The 20762-nt window shown below is 32.9% G+C and overlaps 1 pseudogene; it reads right to left on the bottom strand.

Moving 5' to 3' along the window:
• Nucleotides 1-12: 12 nt before the first annotated feature.
• On the bottom strand, nucleotides 13-9026 carry LOC132042239 (leucine-rich repeat receptor protein kinase HPCA1-like; annotated as a pseudogene).
• Between the last annotated feature and the right edge of the window lie 11736 nt (nucleotides 9027-20762).

Raw genomic sequence — 20762 nt, 5'->3', positions numbered from 1 at the left:
AAAGTATTGAGCTTTCCCAAATTGAAAAGAATGGTCCAAATCTGGAGGAGTTTGAAAGTCTGATTGCTAAGTGTAAATCCAATTGTGGTAATCCCGATGCAGTTGGAAATGATCTTGGCCAAATGGAAAAACTTGCACGCGCAACACAAGGTAGTCATCTGAATTCTTTTCCGGATTACTCAAGGAAACTGAATCTACTTGCACCTGATGTTGGCTAAAAGATGATATCATAGACTTTTGAAGTAACTCATAAATGCTTGTGTTTTCCAAGTCAGAAAAGGAAGGAGCTCTGAAAAATAGTTTGCCTGTGTACGGATAAGCACATTTACAGTTAGAGCTAGGAATTTGATCAAAACTGCATTGAGGTTTCAAGCAATTATTTGGTGGAGTAGAATATGAATATCCAAGGTTCATTTGGGCAACGCCACAGTAGTTTGCTGATCCGTCTTCATCGCAAACTGGATTATGCTTAAGTCTGCCAAGTGAACAAGTACAAAACTGAGATTGTCAAATATCCTAATAGGTATGATCCAGTATTTCTTTTCTCATTGCTAAAGTGGAGAAAAATTGGCTTGAGGACTTACATTATTTGAAAGTGATATTCAGGTCTTTTTTTGAATGAATCAATGAAATTGTTCTGCAAATCAATCTTCTTTAGTTGTCTGCTGTAGCTGGATTGAATATGCAGGGTTCCATTGATCTTGTTTCCCTTCAAAAGGCTGTCATAAATAACCACCTCATTGTCATAAACTTGAAATGCAAACATAGAATGATAGAATCATATACTAGGTCACTTTGTACTACCTTTGGAAACTTTGTTACAAGACTACCACATAGCGAAAAAGGAGAATAGTTGCATGACAGGCACCGTGGCCTAAAAGTAGAAGAATACTCACACGGTCTGCAACTGAATAAGACTGAAGAGGCTTGGCGGAATTTCTCCTTCAAGTTGAGTGTTCTCCATTACCCTGTGAACATTTAATTGATGAGGTGCAATTAGATAATATATAGCTCAGATGCATGTGAGTTCTGCTGAGGCACGTGAACTCAGAGACAGATAAACATATGCATGCTAAGTGATAAAGAAAAAGAGATAGAGAGAGATGAGTACAGAGTCGTCAATGACGGCAAAGTTGAAAACCACAGCGGAAAATCAGCTGATCTAAATGTATTATTGCTCATATCTCTGCAAAACATGGCCATAGGACACAAAAGCAAATTAAAGCAATCTTAAGACATAATCTGTAATATCACAACATCAAGATTGATGCATTTTCGTAGCAGAATAGAGTTCCAAACAAAACATAAGTATCGCGAGGCATTGTAAGTCAAGGAACTTACAAGTAGTTGAGGGCAATCATGCCAGCGAGATCGGGCAAGGGGCCAGTGAATTTATTGTTTGATAAGAAGCTGCAAGTGATATGGAGAACTTATAGTGGGGTTGACACACTCGTAAAAACAGAGATCATAGCAAGGTTGTATTAGCATAATGCTTGTCTACTCACAGTTCACCCAAATATGTGAGATATTGGAGGGTTGATGGAACCGATCCATATAATGAATTCCTGTCAAGACGACTACAGTGTACATGGATATCTAGTTAATATGATTTCCCAGGTAATGAAAAGCAAGAAAGATGGCACATTTATTAGAAGTCTTTAAGAGCAAGATGGATTTTGGAAATACTTACACCACTTCCAGAGTCTGCACAAGTCCTAATGTAGGGGGTATATTTCCAGTAAGCCGATTTTGCTCAAGCAGCCTGTGCAATTACAAGACACAAACAGAAGAAACCATTAGCCAAACGGAAGTAGTACGCTACAAAAAAGAGGAACTTAGATAGTCGGGGTGACTGAGAGACAAGAAAGTTTTAGAAAAATGACAAAGAGAGTGCTCAAAAAGAGAGGCCACACTATTGTTGATCTATCAAAATAATCGACAAAACATATACACTTCCAGTTCAGTGGAACTTACAAATGTATGAGAGTCATAGCTGAGCTGAATAGCTGATCTGGAATCTCACCAGAGAACCGATTTCTCCCCAGGTGACTGCGAGGTAAGTGGTACATCACATAAAAATGAGAGATGAAGATGTTACTTAAGGAACGGACAATACTACTCACAAATGCTTTGTGTGAACAAGCATGTCTAGACCAGGTGTGCTTCCATCGGAGACTGGAAGAGGCCCACTGAGCATATTATCAGCTAAGTCCAGCCAATATAGCTTTGATAAATTACCAATAGAAGCTGGTATCGGTCCAATAAATTTGTTACAATTTAAAGACCTGCATGATTCAGATTAGTGTTTTAGAAATGTAGCCCAGTAGAAGAAACAGGAAGATTTCAATCTAGTATAACAACAACGACTACGCCAAAGTCCCAAACAAATTGGGGTTGACTATATGAATCCTCACTAACCATGTTACTCCATTTAAACTCATTCCATGCCAATATTATGCAAAATAAAAATAAGAATAAAAAGTACTAGAAGCTCGAGCTCGTTATGTTTTCCAACATTGAAAAGCTGATGGACAATCTATTTCAAATTATACAACAAGGGTACAGAGCTGTGGTCAGTCACAAAAGTACAGATGCTCGCCCTTAATACCATCAGAAATTGACAAACAGAGGCGATAACTAAATTGTAACCATCCAAAACCCAGTTAGGTAGCCAATCTGAGATCACAAATTGTTCCATGTACTGAAAGGTCAGTATATTCTAGCCTTTACAACATATACTGCATATTCTCAATATCTTGAGTTCATTAAGCATTGAGCTAATAGACGTGTAACAAGCAACTTTATGCGATGAAGATCACTCAAATGATCAACTTGTGAAACAAAACAATCCAACCATGTAATCAACTCTGGCAGGCATAGTTTTTGGATCCATCTATATCAGTAGAAATATGGATATTGTAAATATATCAGCAACAACAATGACAACTACGCGTCAGTCCCAAACAAGTATGTTAATATACCAGCAACAACAACAACAACAACAAAAACCCAGTGTAATCCCACAAGTGGAGTCTGGGGAGGGTAGGATGTACGCCAGGGGCGGATCTATGTAGGAGCGTGGGAGTGCCACGCCACCCGGACTCCTCGGTTGAAACTCTCTATGTATATATGTGTATATGTATAAAATATCGTATAAAGACTAATCATGCCACCCAGAAATACAAACTAAGTCGATGGTGCCAGTAGTTGAACGCAGTGTATTCCGCCCCAGGGATGCGGGTTCGAATCCTGCTCCTACACTTTTAAAAAAATTTCCAGCATAACTAGTAGTGGCATGGAGTTTAAGTGTTTAACCTTGTACCCCAATGAGAATGTGAGATGTTTTAGATGATCCTAAGTGGAGTTTGACCTTTTTTTTAATTAATTTTTGCTGGCTTTCTTTCTAGTCCTTTTTTTCTCATAGGAACTTGGTAATTTATTACTTAACAAAAGCACGCATGTTCATGATGAGTGGAAAATCAAATGAGCAAGTCTTTTTTTATCTTCTTTGGATTCTTACCATTTTTCTTCCTTATTATTTTAAGCATAAAATATCAATAAATTCATCCAACAGACCCTTTCTCTTCTCCCAAATTTTTCCTCTCTTCGTCAAAATTTTAATAATCTTTCCTTGCTGCACTAGCTATTCTTCCCTTTCTGTTTCTTATCTTTAATTTTACATGTTATTTTTTAAAATGGCTTAACAAAATATAAAAGAAAAGGGTATGTTGAGTCTTGGTTCACATTGATTAGGAAAAAAATCTTCCTTATGTTATAGAAGTTATGCTTCTGAGCTTGAGTTGATGTACCGATCTGAGCGGGATTTTTTCTATATAATATTTGGAAAAATATTTGTCTAATCGAAAAGACAAATAATCTAAACGGCAACCTAAAATTGATCAAACCAATTAAAAGTTTACTCTATTTGCACCATGTAAATTGCAAAACGTCTACTTTTATGACAAAGTGGCACCCGGAACCTCCAAATCTTGGATCTGCCTCTGATGTACGCAGACCTTACCTCAACCTTTGTGCGGGTAGAGAGGCTATTTCTAATAGACCGTCGGCTCAAAAGAAACATAGTCGGCATGCTATTCTTCCCTTGCTGTTTCTTATCTTTAATTTTACATGTTATTTTTTTAAAATGGCTTAACAAAATATAAAAGAAAAGGGTATGTTGAGTCTTGGTTCACATTGATTAGGAAAAAAATCTTCCTTATGTTACAGAATTTATGCTTCTGAACTTGAGTTGATATATCGATCTGAGCGTGATTTTTTCTGTATAATATTTGGAAAAATATTTGTCTAATCGAAAAGACAAATAATCTAAACGGCAACCTAAAATTTATCAAACCGATTAAAAGTTTACTCTATTTGAACCATGTAAATTGCAAAACGTTTACTTTTATGACAAAGTGACACCCGGAACCTCCAAATCTTGGATCCGCCTCGATGTCTCGCAGACTACCTAACCTTTGTGGGGTAGAACGCAAGCTGTTTCGATAGACGTTTGCCTCAAAAGAAACATAGTCAATGCAAGATTGCAAGACAAATAGGATAGCAAAATACCAAGATAGAAAACAAATGAAGCAACACATAGTAATACACACATAAGGATAATACTCAACTACCTACTATACCAGCATTCTAACATTTTTTTTGTCTATTCAAGAAGTCATATAAACCACAGAAATAAGACTTACACTGATTACATGCCATATAGTTGTAAAAAAGTTGTAAAATAGAAGAAATTGATATCCTTACAGAAAATGTAGCTGGCTAAGGGATCCAACTGTGTCCGGTATCAGCCCAGAAAACCCGCAGCCAACGAGGATCCTGCGAGGCAGCTAGGAGCAATTACTCTCTAGAAACAGGAGATAAAGAAATCGGCTGGTGAATTAACAACAATTAAGCATTAGATCATGTAATTCCCTTACAGAGTTGTTAAACTCTTCAAACTTCCAATTGATTTGAGGGAGTGAACCTGTCAAGCCTTTGTTGTATGATAGATCCCTATACAAGGAACGAACAAGATCTAAAAACTTTCAACAGTAAAGAATATGTGTGCATGCATTGCATGAACACGAGCACAGCACAGTTAACTGTTTATTTCAAGCAAAAAGTAGAAAGCTTTGGGTGCTTCAAGAATCGGGTTAATTTCATGGATGGTCACGCAACTTTCACTTTATTGCACCAAAGTTATTAAACTACTTTTTGTATCGCATCCTTCAGAACACGTCGCCTTGCACACAAACAAAATGTTCAAATTAACGGGTGTTGGATCCAGAAGTTCAATTCTACAGGTTCAATCTTTTAGGTTCTTAGCATCGATGCAATATATTTTTAATCTTATGGGTTCAGACCTACTATTTCTTGCAATTTTAGTGAACTTCTATACATTTAATTTATAGAGTACTCTTAATTTATACTCCGCGTCGAGAGTAATGGGTTTCATCTGAACCCAATGTTAAAAGTCTGCATTAGCCTCTGGTAGAATTACTTAGACTAGGCGCAGCAGGTTTGACAGAACCCATTGCGTGTAGCTCGAACACATATATGAGGAGTAGCAGAAAGTAGAACTCATTGACTCTAAAATCTTCAAATTCAACCAGGAGCAGATGTTGTTTGATGTTATTAGGTTCACCTGAATCCAATACTTTCGACGCGGAGCACAAATTTATGTGTCAATTTTAATTGTTAATACCAAGTAAATGTCCTTATGATTCTTAAATTTTAGTGCACTAATATTGTTAATGTGGCAAGGACCCTTGATTATGAGTAGAAAAAGGCATACAATATCTGCAGTTCAGACAAGGCTTCGATGTCTCCGGATAGATTCCCCTTCAGATTCATGCTTGATAATTTTCTGAAATTAAGAATCATTAGTACCTCAAAATAAAACACAATATATATTTTCATATGTTTGAGAGCCTCAAATAATTACAAAGACAGGTAACTATTTACGCACTAAAAAGAAAACAACTAAAGATATGCGTCATTTAATAAAATAAGATTTGATGTTAACCTAGTTTCATTAGATAATAAGCATTATCTGTACACATGAACTGACCAAAATGGAAGACTAAATACAGTGACAGTTACATAATTGTCTCAAATGAGATGAATATCTTTATACTTTTCAGAAGTATATTTTTTATTTCCTGTTTTTGAATTAATTCTGTTATTTATTCTAGTTAATTAAAAAAAACAGAAGATTTTCTTGACAGATGGGAAAATAGTTAATGCGAAATATTATTCCATCCGTCCCAAAAAGATTGTCTTGATTCGGATTATGAGGGTCAAACTAACTAATGTTCGGGGTGTATTCGGACATAGAATTTTTAGTTTTTTTTTTTTTTTTTTTTTTTTAAATTACATATTTTAAACTATATAAAAAAATACTAATATACCGTCACAATAAATAGCTTAACAACTCAAAATATTTAGAAACTACTTGAAATAATTATAGTAAAAGAGAATATCTTTTGACGGTCCAAATAGTAACTAAGACATTCTTTTTAGGACGGAAGGAGTATTTAGCTGGCACAAGATGAGGTGGGTGGTCAGTGGACATTGAATTAACATGTGACGTTGTCGAGCTAAGGAAAAATGGAATTTTTGACGAGTGCACTTGTATTTTCATTTCTTAATTTCAATATTTTATTCATAAATTTAGGAATATCTTAAAGAGTGGTAATAGTGTTTTTCTCTAATTGATATGATTCTGATTTTAACAATTATCAGTTAATCACAAAAAAAAAAAAAAAAAAAAAAAAAAAAAGCTTACATAGAAATAACACGTGAATTGTCGCACTCGATGCCTTCCCATGGATCACCACAAGGATCAGAGCCATACCAACTTGGAGGTACGTTCTCCCACTCGTCCTTCAGTGACTCTAGAACACCATCTGCACCCATATATTTTTCAGACTACCATACTCTAGTTATTTATTGATTTTCAGAAAATACTGCAGATATATGTATCACATAAAGTTCCTCATTTTGTGAACAATAAGAAAAAGCGTTCTGTTTTGGGGATGCATCCCTCTTTATTTAAACAAACATTTATTTTAGAACAAACCCATGGAAATAAGAAGGATAAAAAAAACAGGGAAAGAGAGAGAGATATATAGCAAAGTGGAAAGGGTTTTAAGGCTTATTAATCAATCATTTGAGAACTTAATTTCAAGTGGCTCTTAATTCTTATACAAAATGCAACTTGGAGCATGTAAATGCATATATTTAGCTATTAGTTGCCTCACGTTTTAATACTTTTAATTGTCTTTTGAGTATAAATTATATTGCTTTGTGCTTAATATTGTATTTTATGTGCGAGGAATGAATTGCAAAAATGAAGAGATCTGGAGCAATATTGAATAAACGGAAGAAAAAGAAAAATTTTAAATAAACAAGGGGATGTACGTTGTTGATGACAAGAATTGAAGACCAATACATGTTTGTCTCTGTGGATATTTAATGTGAAAAGTTGCCTTAATGATGGTGGATTATTGTGTGATGATGGAAATAAAAGTGGAAAAGTAAGAATTGAAGGCAGTACGTTTTGACATAACAATGTCCGAAGCACACTTGGCTTGGTCCATGTAGGAGTTGATGCAGTTAACTAATTCCCAGATTAATACTTCTCCCATTTTGTTTGGACTCGTTATTTTCTTTGCTTTTTCCTACACCTATAAATATTCCATGGCCTACAATTTTTACATAAAGCTTTGATATAAACCTCTTACCATAACTTTAATTTCGTAGACTATAACCTTGTTTCCGTCGGCAACATTCTGAGGCGCTTTTACCTTCTCTCTCGTAATACTTATTTTGATATTTTTTATTCGGATGATTTGTTATTTTTCCTCCATGTTCATGTGGAGCTAAAAATTCTTTAGTTACGTGCTTTGATACAAACATGAAAGTTGACGTTTGATTTATCGTTTATCTCATTGATTTTATATCTTTGGGTTATTTATTTATTCTTGTCTTAATTGTTTAATTACTTGATCACTAATTGAACACTATACGTAGTCTTGTGCGAATTGAGCTGGTAGAAAGAATTCACGTACGTAATAAGAATAAATAGAGTTTGTTCGATTTAATCGTTTAATTCTTGAGGATAGAGATATCTACTTTAAAATTTCTACTTGGTTGAATGGAGAATAAATACGTTAACGTTATACGACGACCATAGAGATATAGGCGTTATAGTAGCATCTGCGGACTTGTGAATAGTTCGATAGAATATCGCAAAGTTACAATTAACCGTCAACTAGTATGTACCTGTCGGTAGAACGATTAGTAAAAGCTTGTTAGTAGTCATACTGAGATCATCTCTTCTTCTCCGATAAAAATTTGCTCTTTCTTGGTTGAAGTTCATTATTTTGTTTTCTTTATTTTTAATTAGTTTACAAATATAATTTGATTTTATTTCTTGTTTAGATAATTAGCATTAGTTTAATTTGATAAATAGTTAATTATAAGTTTGTGGGATCGATATACGATCTTAAAAATCCTATATTACTTCAGATGATCAGCGATATCTTTGCGTGTGCGTTAGGGAGCAACAATCCTCAAGCATGGAAGCTAGCTGCAAAGCCTTTTGCTTTACTATATATGCGATCCTCAGATCACCTAAAAAACGATAACTACGAATACCAGTTTGTAGTACGATAACTACGAATACCAGTTTGTAGTAAGTAGAAATAATAACCAGGTAAAAAAAGACATATACAACCTATTGTATAACATGTTAAATTACGCTGTTAGTGCAAAAATTCTTTACATTGTTAGTGTATATGAGTTTCATGAATCAATTATAGTACCAAAAACAACTAAAGAGATGTAGTAAGTAAGACATACAGTCACCAGAATCGGTTAAAGCTTCCAGCTGCACCAAAACTTGCATAGAAATAAGCAGGTAAGATATGACCATTAGGATTTTTGTTTGAACCATTATTTAAATCCACCACCATGCAACCTAACCTTCTTCTTCCTCTCTAAATGGGGTCAAAGAAACCTTCTTTTTTTTCCTTTAAGGGAAGAACAAAAACTAATGGGAAGAAACAGAAACCACAAGTGGTTGATTTGTTATGTGGACTCTAGTATCTGATCAGCAAGAGGATAATATATCTGTACGTAGAAGACCGAGTCAAGTCTTCTCTCAGAGCCAGATCATTCTAAATACTACTGTAGTTATAAGTACTGATCATTCTAATTCCATAAACAGAGACACCCTGCTACGGGCTAAATGTAGTTCCCTTTTTCTAAGGTCCTGTCTTATTGCACCATATGCATTGGACCCCATACAACTCATATAATGACTTCCTTTCATCTTAAATGAAACAGTCTCTTGTCGCTGCCAGCTAGTTGCAAGTGACCACAAGTGGTTGATTTGTTATGTGGACTCTAGTATCTGATCAGCAAGAGGATAATATATCTGTACGTAGAAGACCAAGTCAAGTCTTCTCTAAGCCAAATCATTCTAAACAACACTGTAGTAAGTACTGACCATTCTAAGGCCACAAACAGAGACAGCCTGCTGCGGGCTAAATATAGTTCCCTTTTTCTAAGGTAAGGCAATGTTGCACCACATGCATTGGACCCCATACAATTTGTACTTATACAAATACAGTGACTTGATTTCATCTTAAAGACAAATGAAATAGTCCTTCCTAGTAAAAAAAAATTCTGTGTCCAATTCTCTCTGTTATGTAGTCCATAAAGGAAGTACGTAACGCTTATGGTGTCTCTGTCGCTGCCAGCTAGTTTCGTTGCAAGTGACCAATTAAGTCGAGATAATATTATGTCTCAGCTTGAGAAATGAATTCCATCTAATTAGCACCAACAGCAAACCCTTAATTCCAAGCTACTAACAATAGGTTCGTTTATATAAACCTTCACTATCCATTCTATTAATGTTTACTAGATTCACCTTAATTTATTCTATGATTTTTGAAAAAGGAGTATCATACTTATAGGCTTGGATACCAATAAGTGGGGGAGGTGTGACTTTCATTCAAGAGTTCAAAATACGAAGAAGTAACATATAAAAATATCAAGGGGATTTAACATCAAAGGGCGGAGCTAGCTTCCAAAATTTATCTGGTCGAATCTATTAAACGGCCCGAACCATACATTTGTATTAATTTTTTGTCAAATATGTATAAATTATTATTTTAGAACCCATTAACTTTAAGGAATTAGAACCCCAAACCCACAAGCTTCAAATCTTGACTCCGCCTCCATTAACATATGATATATATATAATTTTAACTTTATATAGAAAATATTATATAACTTTGTATAGAAAATGTAATTTCTCACCGAATGGGGGTTCGGATGAACCCCTTTGTACCCACTTGGCTCCGCCCGTGATGCCAACTTTAGGAAAGTTCAGAGATTGAAACAATTTTTTCTTAAAACTGAAATATAATTACGTGAGTCTAACGCAGGGGCAGATCTACTAAGGAGGTGGGGAGTGCCACGCCACCCGCAAGCCTCGGCCAAAACTCTATATATATGTATATTTATATAAGAAATAATATAAAAAGTAAAAGCGCCACCCGCAATAATGAAAGTGGTTGTAGTGCCGCTGGTAGAGGCCTCCTTTTCTTCCATTTTGCCCAGGTTTGAATCCGCATAATGAGCATTGTTTTAAATCTCATAACAATTCAGTCTCTGCACAGGTCTACAACACGTACTAGTTTACATTTCTTTTTTAAACTAGTCTCATGAGGTCCTTGCTAAGCCCGGGCCCAACTCCAGATATAAAAAGTAATATTTTAATTAAAAAAATATAATTTATGTTGGTAATAATTAAACTTCAAATAAAGTATATTTTCAATATATAAAAGCAAAACTTTCATTTCACTCCTATTATATCTTAACTTTCATTTTGATGAAATTTTTTACTTCAAATTAAATGCTAAGCCATAATTTGAAATATGTGAGTTTTGAATCCTAATTTTTTAAGTTATTTAGTTCTAAATTAGTAATTTATACATATTTAATGAACTTTTAAGACAAATACAGAATTTGAACCAAAGTGCTACCGAATCCTATCAAATCGGTAGCCGACACTCTAATTCCGCCCTACTTCAAACTCATTTTGTATTTAAAAGATTAATTTTAGATAACCAACCAAGAGATTTTAAAGACAACCCGATCTTGACTGATAATATTGTCCTCATTCTCAACATTATATAAAATAATTTAATAATTTTTAAAACTATCTGAAATTCATTTTTGTAGTCCCTTATATATAATAGTAACTAGTTACAGAAGGCCCGTGCTTCCCGTGCTAAGCTCGGGCCCAAACTCATAATATAAAAATAGAAATTCTTATTAAATATGTATAATGTGACACATTTTCTACCGCAGAATTAATTTAATGTATTTATAAGTTAATGATATCTTATTGATAAGTTTTATAATTATTAAAGTTTCTTCGTCACACAATTAGAAGATTTTTAATGAAAAATTTATTTATGAGGAAGAAAGTTAAGTAGAAAAATTATCAAATCTCAAAGGGACACAATGACTCGATATCCTATACTAACATTGATTATGATAAAGTATGATAATTACAACTTGCAAAGCTCATAAATCAAAAATATTTTCGTCTTTTTGTGAATTTGTGAGCGTGTGATTTTATTCATAGATAAAAATCGATTTGTTTTAACATTTATTAAATTTTCATTCATTATCTTGCATCAAGGGTTTATGCTAGTTAAATGTGATTTTTCACCTTAGTTTTAGACGAAATTCAAGAAATAACCTATATTTATTAAATTGAACCTCAAGATTCAATAAAATTTAATTCTTCATGTATTCTTAGTTAACCAAGCAAGGGATTTTAAAGATAACCCGATCTCAATGGATGACATTGTCTTCATTTTCAACACTATATGACATCATTTAAAAAAATTTACTTTTTGTATTTATAATAAATCATAGATATTTCAAAGGCGACATATAAAATTGTCCATAATTTTTTTATTAGGCTAAAATTACATTCTTGAAAAAATTATCTTATAAAATAAAAAAGGACCTAAAAGTAATTAATTAAAAAGTTTAACATTAATTTGGAAACTTTTGTGAGGACTACAAAAGTCCTTTGATTCTCCCTTAAATATAGTAGTAATGTTAACTGTTTTATTTGTTTAATTAAGTGTAAAATAGTAGAAATTTTCTTAGAATAAAATAATAGAAAATTAGAAAGTTTCTTTTTTTGGATATTCTCTCATCTCTCTCCTAGTAAACCAAGAATTCCTTCCCAAACAAAAATTGACCTCCACCACTTTCCCCTGCTCCCGGTAACGCTGTCACTGCTTCACCACGGCTCCGTTTCCTCTGCTTCCACCATTGTAGGCTCCCTTAGTTTTCATGTTTATTTCTCTGCCCTATTCGGTTATTTTCTTTTTTTTTTCCCCTCCATCAAGTATATATTTTTGCTTTGCTTTTGTTATATTTAATTGCATTTCGGTGTCCTCGCTAAGTTTTGTTGTCATTTTTTTGCTTTTTTTATTATGTATTGTTTAATTTGTTACATAGAGCGTAATGTATTTACAAATGTAAGTAATGATGTCATTGAATTGAGCGGAATTAATTCAAAATGGATCGGCCCAACTGAGCGTAGACCTTAATTCAATCTTATTAACTAACGGTAAGTTTGCATTAAAGATAGTGAACTACTAAGAACACGCCTTTTTCCGAGGAACAAAACTGACGGATAGTTATATATCGAAAATTATCACCAAAAGAAAAAAATCGATAGACTCCGTTCGATTCGATAGCCTCTATCAGCAAAGAAATTAAAGACAAGACGAATAAACATTGATAGCTACATAGCACGAACTAAAGGAATTTCCAATATCATATGTCGAAATTTTCAAAAGTTGGAGAGACAATATAATGGCAGGAGCATCTTTATTTTATGGATTCATTCATTAATTATTTTCATGAGTGGTTGCTATGATTATAAAGTTTTATTTCGAACTAGCATGATTAATTGGGAATCGGTATTTGGTTCAATCAAGTTTTCTTGCTCAATAATGAACAAGGAAAAAATTCTCAAATTATATGATAACTATTGATAACCGGTCATAATAAATATGATTAGTAAATTAAAAAATAAATAGATAACCTGTAAAATTAAGTTAATAGTGTATGAGATTTTAACATTGTCATTATATATAGGTTAAATCCCTTTTATCACATTATTAGGTACAAATAAATAACCTAGTTAATTGCTAATTCAACTCATCTTTGCCCGATCTGTTGGTTCTAACTAAGCCCGTTAACCGGTTCAAAATCCGGACCGACCCGTAACCGGTTAGAAAACCGCCGGTTTTCAATCGAAAAAACATCGGTTCGGATTAATGAGGTCAGCCGAACTGCAACCGGTTGCCGGTTAACTGGTTCCAAAATTGGAAACTGGAACCGGCCGGTTTTAAACTAAAAAAAACCTTTTTTTTTTTTTTGTATAGTATATGTATATCTTAGTATTTCTTAATATATTATAGGTATATTTATATATGTTATATAAGTTTAAAACTAAAGTTTATATATTTACTAACTAACAACATATATATATATATATATATATATATATATATATATATATATATATATATATATATATATATATATATGTTGTTAGTTAGTAAATATATAAACTTTAGTTTTAACTTAAGTATATAACTTAATATATATATATATTAAGTTATATGCTTAAGTTATAACTTTCTATTAATAACTTAAGTATATTTATACTAGATATACCTAAAATATACTAAGAATATACTTATAATATAAATATACTTAAGTTATAAAATAGGAATTTGTAAACTTAGAAAAAACATTCATATGTTTAAGTTATATGTATTATAACTTAAGTTATTTATAACTTAAGTTTTTCCTAAGTTTATAAATTCCTATTTTATAACTTAAGTATATTTATATTATAAATATATTCTCGATATTTTAGTTATTTTCCAAGTATATAACTTTCTATTTTTTAATTTAAGTAGATGTATATATATGTTTAAGTTATATGTATTATAACTTAAGTTATTTATAACTTAAGTTTTTTCTAAGTTTATAAATTCCTATTTTATAACTTAAGTATATTTATATTATAAGTATATTCTTAGTATATTTTAGTTATTTTTCAAGTATATAACTTTTTATTTTTTAATTTAAGTAGATGAATAGATATGTTTAAGTTATATGTATACTATGTATACTTATATATGTTTAAGTTATATGTATCGTAGTTTAAGTTATTTATAATTTAAGTTTTTTCTAAGTTATAAATTCCTATTTTATAACTTAAGTATATTTATATTATAAGTATATTCTTAGTATATCTTAGTTATTTTTCAAGTATATAAATTTCTATTTTTTAATTTAAGTAGATGTATATTATAAGTATATTCTTAGTATATTTTAGGTATATTCCTAAATTAATATAAGTAAAAATATGAACACAAGTAAATAGAAGAAAGTTCAATGAGCTATATATTTTATTCATTCATGGATAACATTTATTTGCAAGTTGTAATTTTTTTTTAACTTGCAAATAATACATGAGTTGCAAAAAAATAGTAGAATAATAAAATCAAAAAGTGTCAATCATTTGACTAATATCCGCAATATTATATTCGATCATTGAGATATCTTCAAAGTCTTTCATTTGGTCTATTCCACTTGCTATCAAATCTTCAATCTCTTCCTCTTCACCTTCCACCGCTTCTAAGTTTTGGTTGCGTTGCTCCGATCTATCCAATCGCGAATGGAAACTAGTACTTGCATGCTAAATCCGGATAATTATAAATTTTTTGTAAAAGTTCAATACATTCCTTAACATCTTCTCAATCGTTATTATTTATCCACTCATAACTTTCAGTATTAAAATGTTGTGAACTTGTTGTATGGGAATCCTATAATTATATGCTTGTTGTAACATAATGTAAGTGTAGTTACATCCAGTGTGTTAACTTCTACTTGAATTTTCCTAGGTCTAAGGTTATTTTGCAAACAAGAATTCTTAAAATCTCTCATTTTTTGCTTATTAGCATTACAAAAAAGAAAAAACAACTGCATTTCTAACCTTTTGAATAGAATCTTCAAAATAGTCAAGACCATATCTAACAATCAAGTTTAAAATGTGACAACTACATCTCACATGAAAAATATTTTCTAGCGGGGGGCTTATTTCCTTTTTTAAAAGACCAACCGCTTTTGTATAATTAGAAGTATTATCTAAAGCAATACAAAGTGTTTTTCTATAAATGTTAAAAAAATTCATAATAGTTGACATTGAATCCGCTAAAAAATTTCCATCATGACGACCTTTTCCTTCATCATATAAAAAAGATATAATTCTTTTTTGCATCACCTAATTATCATTAACTCAATGACATGTAATAGCAAAAAAATCTAACTTGTTAAGACTTAAGACTAAGACCAAAATCGCTAGTAAGACTACAATTTAAAGAATTAAATACATGGCGCAAATAAAATCTATATTTTTTATATAAATCAATAATATCTGATCTACAAGTACTTCTAGGAATACCCTTAAACAATGGATTATAACAACGTTGAATATATGTAACAAACCCCAAACCCGAAGGAAAGGAAAATGGTAGAGCATCAAAAGCAACCATTTTAGGTATTTCTATTCGATCTTTTTTCTTGTCATAGCTAAAATTTCTATCGGTTCGTGGGTCTATTGTTTGTTGAATACTCCCCACATTTGAACCCTTTTTCTCTCCCCAACATCCCTATGTTTAGCTTTTATATGACCCGTTAGTGAACCCGTTCTACCAGTGGCGGACCCAGAATTTTCACCAAGCGGGTTCAATATAATAGAATAGAGAGGCAGCAAGGAAAAGCAAAGACATAGGAAAAAGGTTCATTATCATTAACTCTTCTATTCTATTATAGAGTTTTAGTGCAACTGTAGAAAAAATGGCATCATGCTTGAAAACTATTTTATTATGAAAACTTTGTTTTCATTCTACCTATTCCTTCCATTACATGCTTATATTCAGCATCCAAAATTCCAAAATCAATTGAAATTTTCTTCAATTTCAAGTGGTAGGGTTTTTCTCAAGTGAAAAAATAAAGAACAAGCACAATAATTTTATTTATTTGAAAGTACAGAGTAAAGGACAAAGAGGGGAACTTGATCGACGTTTGGTGTTGTGTTGATGAAAGAGCCGAACTTGATGATGAAATTCGCTTCAGCTGAGACTTGAGAGAGATGAGCGAGGGGTTTGGGATTGGGGATTTCACTTTTCAATACTTTTTTAGATTGGGATTTGGGTCCTTTTGTTATTTTAAGTTCTATTATATTAGAAATTGAAAAAAAATTGAAAAAGGGAGTAAGGGACGAATGCTGCTCACAGGTTATAGTTATAATAATATTACTTGTGGTGAAATTTTAATTTTAAACGACTAAAAGAAAAGAAGATAGCTCATTTGTTGTAGATGAGTCTCGAACTTGCTACCACTCAAAAACTTTTGAACCCACTAGCCACTGGGCTGACCATTGCACTTGTGGCGTCAAAAAATAAATATAGACGCCTATTGTTTCAAAAACTGATAAATATACATATATACACATTGTAAGTTTTTGACAAGTGGGTTCATATGAATCCACTTGAGACCATGTGGGTCCGCCTAAGTCGCGTTCCACCATACTTACTACTTTGTTGCCTAAAAACAAATTCTTGTTTACATAAACTATATGTAGTTGTTTGTCTTTCCTTATCTTTAGTCATAAATTTCCAAATTCTAGCGGTTGACCTACGGGTTCTTGGCGGTTTTATCAGATGTATGTGATTGTGCGGACTGTATCTCCTATGGGATTTTCGGGGGCTTGTATTTCATCATCATCATCAATTTCATTAAAAGTGTCAGTATAGTGTTGCATTATCTCATGATCTAAAAGTGGATTATTTCCACCAATATCAATACCTAAATTAGGTGTTTCGTTCACAAATGTTTCCTCATTAAGCCCACCCCTAACAATACCACTACTACCGCCACCACTCTCACTCTCTTCGATATTATTAAAAAGAATTAATTTATATCACACTCAAATAAAACACAAGAAAATAAATTGCAACAAATTAAATTACTAGAATTAAATTGCAGAATTAAATAGCGAAAAATAAAAATAGAGTTGGAACGAAGGTACCAAATTGCCGGACTAATTTCCACCAAAATGAAGGCGGGTAGAATTGCAAATCCACCAAAGCTTTGGAGCTACTTCGGATTGTTGTAAAATCACCAACTCCACCAACAATTTTTTTTTATAATTGCAAAATTAATAATTGAAACTAGAATAAAACTTTATAATATTTATTTGAGAGAAATTTAAATTGGCTAATTATTACAAAGTAGCTATAATTGAGATAAATTAAGAGAAAGAGAAGAGTGAATTGGTGTGGATTAAAATTGAAAATGGAGAGGGGTTTATATAGGGGTGGGGATGGGTTAAAGTGTATAAAAAAAAGTTTGGGGGGGGGGGGGGGGGGGGGTGGGAGGCCAAAAGGGACGTTTGGAGCCGTTGGCAACAACCATTTTTGTAAAATGGACAACGGTCCAGTCTACGCAGGCACGCAGCACTATTAATTTTTTTTCGACCGGTTAAGTGGTTTTAACTGGCCGGTTCTGGTTAATCGATCCCAAATTTTGAAAACCGGACCGGTAGAAAAACCCCGGTAGACCGTTAACCTATAAACTAGCCCACCGGTTTGGGTTCCAGTTTAACCGGTTCGGTTACCGGTTGACAAACCTAGTTCTAACCACAATTTTCTTCTTTTTTAGATTAATGATATTCAATGGTAAATGATCCATTGGTTTTTTTCTTCTGCAGCGAAAAGGAATAAAAATATTAAAACTTGTAATAAGCTATTTTTCTTCCCAACTAAATAAACACATTTTCTCATAAATAAATAAAGAAAAAAAAAGCGTAGATATGCTTTGAATAGGGCAAAGAGGGCTTTCTAATCCAACACTCATTTTAACTATTGGGTCAGGTCTTTTGATATGGGTCCTCTGATATTGTATTATTTAGCGTGGGTTCAGTCTACATGGAATGAAAATCAGCTTATTTTGTCAAGTCAGATTTTTTCATGGCTGGAGGTGACAAATTCAACTCGAGTGATACAAAATTAAGTTAAGTGATTTTACTAAATAATTTCACATAATCGAGTGAGGTTTTGAGAAATTTACTCCTCACCCAAGTACCTTAAAGTAGAAAAGTACTAGAAAGAAAATGAATATTTGTAGAATATTTGGAAAAGGAAAGTGAGCGTTATTTTCAAGCCAACTTCCAATTTGCTACTTTGCCTAATAAGTTTTAGTTAATGTATATATGTCCCCATCATAAATCTGTATTATAATTAAAGTTTTTATGAGATGGGGTCAGTCATTTACCCGTATTCTCTTATCAAGTTAAGTGACCAATTAATTTGGCATCGACCTATTAAAATTAGAATTTTCAAATGAAAAGATCCTAAACAACTGTCAACACTATAAGTTAGTATATATTAATGTTGATCCGGAAATGACATGTGATAATAATGACGAACATGTCACAATTCTAAATTTAGTGTACAGTTGTAGACTTTTTTCCGCTAATTATTTAGTACATGAATAAGAGATTTCGTTTTGATTAAAAAAAAAAAAAAAAATCACACAGACTATAGTGATGGATTAAAAATTCTCGGCCTCTCCATTTTATATGTCAAAATGGCCGGTACTTAGCTCTAAGTGAAATACCAACTAGTATACGAAACAATTACTCATTAATTAGTTTTAACGACTCTGTAAAACATTGACTTTTCCTGCCAGTCAACACCAGCAAACTATTGGGCAGTCGTGGATAAAGAAGATCACATGATAACTGATAATATTGGCCAACAAAGTAGGTTTTTGCCTCCAGGATAACGGTGTTTATGTGTTAGGTATTAAAATTTAGTTTTTTTAAAAAAAAAATCTTTTTCCTTTTGTTGTGGCCAAAAAGAGATTAATAAATTCTAATTAGATTAATAAAAAAAAATAACAATGATCATGGCAATTGGTTAATTTTCAGAGATAACAGCATAGACGTTAGAGGGACAATTTTCAGCACAATATACATGTAATGAAATGAATATTTCCACACACAGTTGAGCATATAATGTCACACAGGGTATATTCGCAAACAATATCCTTAGATAGACTTTTCGATCATGTCTAGTATAAGGCTGTACACAGCTCTTAATTCTCTATGCAAAAACACCCTCAGAGATTCATAGAATGTACACATAAAATACAAGGACAAGAGCTACTTGAATACTTTCCATTTTTCAAACCAAGGATATTTAGTAGAAGCTGCTGGCTCCAGAAGAGGGGTACTTTTCGCAATTGTCCCCCTTTTGTTTTTTCTTCACTGTAAGGATGGTGGTTGCGCTGGTTCTTTCGCGGCTTACGGGTTTGATCTTGTTCAGAAAAAGTTTTTCATTCCTCTATTTCCATGATGTTCTAAATCTTTTTCCCCCCCTCCACATTGTTCCCCTTGACTGCTCCTGCTTCTTCGAGGCATGTGAAAGCTAGATCCACAAACTTCCTGAAGCTTTTTGGGTGTCCCCTTGAGGGATAGCGGGATCAACAAAACTATAAAGGGTTGTACATGTCTTTGGTTCATTGCAAATTTCCCTTACTATTATTTTCCTCTAAATAGGACTCGCTTTATAAGCCCCAGAAGCACAACTTCGAAGCTTGCATCACTCTTCTCAGTCAACTGTTGTGTTGTGTAATACTCTGGATCCATGTAGCCCTAAGCCAATTGCATGCAAAAAAGTTATGATTTTGTCATGTTATCAAGGAGAAAATGCTGTTGCTCATTCTATAAAGAAAATCGTGTCAAGCACTTTCTGCACGTGCTTAAATCTGAGGGGTTCTCTTCATTTTGTTTGTTTATCTTCGAATAACAAAGGCGTGAATAATCACCAATAGGAGTTTCTGCAAGTTCTATGAGTTGCCTGAAGTATTTTTTGTTTAACCTTTTCCTCTTCATTAACTCTCTTTGCCTATTCTTTTCTTCTTTCGTGCTTCTGGTTTTGTTTGTCCTCTTAAGCTGTTTACTCAATGTACTCCTTTCATTGTATAAACTTAAATAAGTTCAGCACAATGTTTAATTTCTCTGGATAGGAGTCCAGTTATGACTTTTGGAATCATACCAAGATGATCACCATCTTACAACTATTGAAGGACAAGAATTTTCAAAGAAAGAAATATAGAAACTGTGAAATGCCACCATCTGATAACATTAAACGCATCATCATTTTAAAATTTGGACTTTCCATTGTTCCTTTAACCTGAGTCTGACATAGCCCTTTTCGGGTCACTCATTGCTTGGGAGCCAAAATCCAACTTTCGCATTCAAGCCTCATCCACAAGATGTTATTTGATTTGATATCTCGGTGGATGTGGAGGGTCAACATGATCATGAAGATATTGCAAACCTCTGGCTTCCGGGGCTTCCGGGTCTCCCCTTCCCAAACTAACTTAATCCCCAAATTTCCTGCAAAATTTGACATTAACATAATGTCAAACTTTCCAACCTAAAGCTGATTAAAAACAACAGTCAATAGGAGTTCACACCTGAAAGACTCTCTTTCAAGGAGCCATTTGGTATTTTCATAGACCACATCTTTTACTTTGTTGAAACAAAAGCCTACAAGGCTGACAACATT

This window comes from Lycium ferocissimum, unplaced genomic scaffold, assembly GCF_029784015.1.
Source record: "Lycium ferocissimum isolate CSIRO_LF1 unplaced genomic scaffold, AGI_CSIRO_Lferr_CH_V1 ctg14242, whole genome shotgun sequence".
NCBI classification, from domain to species: Eukaryota; Viridiplantae; Streptophyta; class Magnoliopsida; order Solanales; family Solanaceae; genus Lycium; species Lycium ferocissimum.
The sequence above is the reverse complement of the archived record's forward strand: the minus strand, read 5'-3'. Positions and strand labels throughout refer to the sequence as shown.